We start from the raw sequence: 5,000 nt of genomic DNA on the forward strand, positions 1-5,000 counted from the left end.
GTTTTCCCCCACTGATATACAATCCCTCTATTTTTTCCATATGTGATAATTCCAATAATCTGACTTTATCCATTTTAATCCCTAAGTTTTTAGGATAAAGTTTTGCATAATGTAATGCATGACCATATATTCTGTGGAAATATAAAAGTTATATATTAAGTTGTAGACAAATATACAAATACATTCCCAGTTGTATGTTCTTCTTCCTGCATTTATTATTATTATTTTTTAGAAACAGATGATTCTTCATTGAAAAAAAGGGAAAGGTGGGATAATATGAAACAGAAAGGGAAGAAAGGATAGCAAATAAGTGATATAATGTAAGCAAATATAGAAACAAAGGGTTAGCACAGACTGGAAAGAAAATGATGAAGTAAAAAGGCAAAGAGAGATATCGATTAGGGAAAAATAAGAGGAAACCTCCTCTGAAGAACACAGTAGGAAATGAAAAATGAATAAACAGGTGAAAATAAACATTAATTATTTCCTTTCTGGGAGCTGGAAAAGGACAGAGGCAAAAATGAGCTTGTGGTCATGAGTAGCAGTAAAACTTCAGGAGAATGTATCCTTTATGATAACTGGTCATCAAACGTATAACATACCATTCATGTGCTGCATTCCCAAAGAGCTGTTTGTTGAAATGTATCAGTTTTGCCAAGAGGTTGTGCATTGTTTGTTTAATTTCAATCTGACATTAAAGGGTTATTAGTTTAATGTTTACTTATATATTAATTTATTCTCTCCCTTCCCATTATCAGTATCAAAAGGTATCAAGATTTAAAGTTAATTTGTTTACTGACCCTTTACCTGTATAGGTAGCTAATCCTGTGTCTTGTCTTCTTATAGTGCAAATTAACAAAAGCATTAGGACTCTTAAATTCAGTTCAATTCCAGGTCTTATCCAAGTAAATCTATTATCATCCTCAAGTATGTTAGAGATTGATTTTCTGTTACTGTTTCTAAGATACAATGGTTTTAAATACACCCTAAGCAGTCAACTTCAAAGTGCTGAAATTTGAATGACCTAATATTTAGCTGCAGCCATTTTTATTTAATATGTCATTATTTTTTCTAGCACACAGGTATGATAAAATACAAATATATGCATGACATGATTCCAGAGATTCATAGGTGTTTTGTCAGCCTTTTCCCCTATCAATGATATTATCTCTTACCTTGGAAAAGATTACATAAGTGATGGTGGATAACGTGAAATAAATGCTTATTTTCTGGCATCATTATAAATATTTTTGCCAATAGGCCTGTGCATTTACAGTTGGCATTTCAGTAATAGATAAACAAGAAGATGCTTGATTAATTTGTAGTATATCACATATATAATAAAGTTTAGCAGGCAGTAGTAAGTGAAAAGGAAGGATCTGCAAGAGATACAAATAAAAAAAGGGAAAAAATGAAGTTTATGTAGCCCTGTAATGATAACAAGAAAGAACCAACCATTATGGTGGTCTTGAGGGTATAGACTAGTAAAATGTTGTTCAATTATGTGAACAGAGGAAAAATAATGGCATAAGAAAGTGGAAAAATAATGGCATAAGAAAGTGGCCTGACTCCGGATGGAAAATTGAACATGTGACCAAGATGCTGATATTGCAGTAAAAAGTTTTAAGTATATAAAGCTTTATGGCTATCTCATATTCCCAAATGAAGAGACCATGAGATGCATATTATCTTTTCTTTTTTGTAATTTTATTTAAAAAAAGGTCAACTGACAATCATATATATATATGTGCCACATGACATGGACACATGCATAATCCAACATATGCCCATGAACACATTCACATCATTTACATTTGCAACACAAATAATGAATATATTTTGGTAAAAACTAGGTCGGCTTATAAATTAACATTTATGTGACACGTAGTTTTCAACCAAATATTGACAATCTCGGAATTAAGTATCCTGTGTTTCGACTGGAGATAAAAATGTATCCGAGTAAAATGTTCTTTCTATCCAGATATTATAAGAGTATAATTTATATCAATATCACGTACAATGCAATATTTTTTTTGTTTGAGTATTTGCACCTTTGATTTTTTTTTTCCTTTTTTTTGTGTATGAAAATTTCATTCGATTCACCTTTATGACATTAAATTACAATTCATACACCCTCCGTCTTGGTGGGAGATACTTTTCTTGTTAAAGGTTTACAACTTTGTAAATAAATGTGCAATTCAAAATTTTGATATCTCAAACGTATAAGACAACTGATCTAGTGCAAATGAACATTTAGTACTCAGAATTTATCGTCTCTGAATATTTCCAGTTCCACCAAACTCAGAACAAGTTTTTGGGGGGATGATGAAGGGCAAACTAGTTTTCGTAAGTGTAAATTGTAAGAACATGTATAACTCGTTCCATTACTCATTTGACTAGTTATTCTCCTTCCATTCATGGCCAAAAACAGTAATTCTTAAGGACAAGAACTAGGTAAATGATAAACATGGCATAAAAAATTATCTTTTATTATCACAACATGGGCACTTATTAAAGGTTACCAGATATGCCTTAGTATATTTGTACCACTTGAGAAGAACAACATGCTAGACTCGAAAGTCCCGCAACTGACTACTATAAATAGAAAATACGAAATGAATATAAGAAATGGTAAACTCCTGTGAAAGCTAACCCCAGGCAAAGATAAATAATAATAATGAAATGAGAAAAGGTCATTCCCGACAAGGTCCCCGCACGAAGCATAATGTCCCACGGGAAGACTGGGCCCCGCACACAGCATATGCATCCTGTATTGGGAAGCTCAATCCTTGCCGATTTAACATTGTAACAAAGGGACACTGCATCTGTCGCTTGATGGTGACATGCGATGAACAATGGATGTTTTGCGAAGCTTTGTCAACTTCGCAGTCGTGTGAAGTACACCCATGGAACATGTTTGCTCGTCGGCTTCCAGTTGGGCTGGAGTCCATTGCCTTGTCAACCTTGCCTTGCAGACATTGCAGCAACTCTGGTCCCACACATCCTAAAGGCGATTCAAGTCCGTTGGTCTTCTCTACTATGCTTTGGTTCGACGTCAACGATTCTGCGGAAGAAAAAAGAGAAAATGTTGCAATACTTAAAACAATACTTAAAAAAAAAAAAGTATATTATTTTTTTTTTGTACAATTATACGTTTTCCTACGGATTATATTAATAATATTTATATTTTAAACATTTCTCACATCATAATATAATAGAAACATTAGACCTTGTAAAACTATTACCTATACATATTAAATTGATAACACATCTTGCCAATAGTTACATGACAAACATTACAAAACACATGCAACAATTAACAATATATTTATTTTGCATTAATCCAAGTTTTGGTAAGTTTCAAAGTGCGCAGCGTTTTAATGACCTTCACTTCACCTTTAACAGTGTGCTCTTATCACTACCGCTATAACCATGTACATGCTTCCTTTATCTCGCTATAACAATATAAAACTTAAAGTACTTTTATTACGTATGTACAGATGACCAGATCAATATTTCTATTTTTGTGGCAGTGGGTCGCTCGCGCATGGCAACAGACAGCTGCTTCCGACAAGACCCTGACCTCCCTATAATGAACGTGCATACTCGCTTCTCTTTTCCGGGGTTGTTCTTTGTTGGATATCATGGAAAATCGAGATCTGTAGCTTTGAAATTTTAAGTTGCCTTTATTTTTGACGGTAAGAACTTCGAAATATTAAAGTGAAATTATATGGAAATCTGTTTACATGGGTATTGTATTAGTTGGCAAATGTAATTGTTGGCGAAGCAAATAAATCGCTTCCAATGTTTCTAAAGAATTTAATACAAAATTTATTTAGGTTAGATCATACATTAATTAGAAACTATTGTGAAAGGGACGTTTGAAATTTATATGCATCGTCTAGTGTAGATCGGTCTAGGAAATAGATCTCACAGTTGCCTGTGGTTTATATCAAACGTATTTATACAACGCTTAAAACCCCATAGTTTTTCTCACTAACCCTCTACCAAGTGATATCAATCTCAAACAAAATTTACATGTATATTGAAGTTCACAAGGGTACAGATGAAATGGGAAAACATGGTGTTACTTACCGTAAATATTGGTTAATTTCAGTTAATGCTTTATCGCCGTTGCTTGCGTCACTCTATTGTTAGCTTCATTGTTTCTCATATTATTGACGATCTTTCTAGTGTGACCGCAGTTATCGGTCTGTTTGTTCTGCTCGGCCTCTACCTTGGACCGATTCTTGCCGCTTCCTCTTGAATGGACCAGCTTATCGTCGAAGTTGTAGTGGTCGTACTCGTCGAAATAAGCGTCAGACATGGCGGTGGTTTAGGTTTTCCCAAAGGCTCTTTACAACGAAACGCTCAGAATCTGCTCGACTCGGGGTGGTATTGATGCAGCGGACTGTGCGCGCAGGACTTTATAGGAGAGCCAGCGCCACGCCCACCGCCATGGGGGCCACTTGGTGCTTTATCTGAGCCCAAGCGGTAAGGGAGAGCCATGCTGATTGGATGAAAATGTAACATGACTTTCCATTGGTCTTACTGAACACATGACTTTGTGATCAAAACAAACAGGTTGTTGGACCCCGTAGAGGAGAGGTGATTGTTTCACAGCAATACATGCTGTCTGGTATTTAACATGAATGTTACAGAAACACAACGCGTTTGTCCGGCGGTATTCAAAGTCCATGGATATTTATTTTCATCGAAATGTATGAGAGTCTTATGGCTATTAATAGTACGAATCAATGTAGAAAAGCACATGCAAGAGGGTTTGTCGGTGCTCACAACAAACATTTGTATGTATGTAAATAACGTTCGTGGATATATGACCGGAAGTAAGCATGTAGAATTACACCACGATTACATGCCTGCATACGTTTAAAACGCCATAGACAGAGGGCAAGTCGACTTTCCAAGTGATGTTCAGGAATACAACGTGACTTTGGCGTCAGCCAATCAGCAGTAAGCTTCAAGCTGGTGAGCTGAGA

The 5,000-nt window shown here is 35.3% G+C and overlaps 1 long non-coding RNA gene across 2 annotated transcripts in view; it reads right to left on the bottom strand.

Moving 5' to 3' along the window:
• Nucleotides 1-2,472: 2,472 nt before the first annotated feature.
• LOC119584283 overlaps nucleotides 2,473-5,000 on the bottom strand; it is a 3,375-nt gene continuing 847 nt past the window's right edge. Inside the window, exons 1-2 of one of the 2 annotated variants that reach the window (XR_005229789.1) lie at nucleotides 4,096-5,000; nucleotides 2,473-3,064 (exon numbers count right to left, since the gene is read on the bottom strand). The exon at nucleotides 4,096-5,000 is cut by the window's right edge and continues 847 nt beyond it. This is a non-coding gene — a long non-coding RNA (uncharacterized LOC119584283). The remainder of the gene's footprint in view (nucleotides 3,065-4,095) is intronic. The other variant, XR_005229790.1, reaches the window with a different exon arrangement.

Source organism: Penaeus monodon, chromosome 18, assembly GCF_015228065.2.
Source record: "Penaeus monodon isolate SGIC_2016 chromosome 18, NSTDA_Pmon_1, whole genome shotgun sequence".
NCBI lineage: Eukaryota > Metazoa > Arthropoda > Malacostraca > Decapoda > Penaeidae > Penaeus > Penaeus monodon.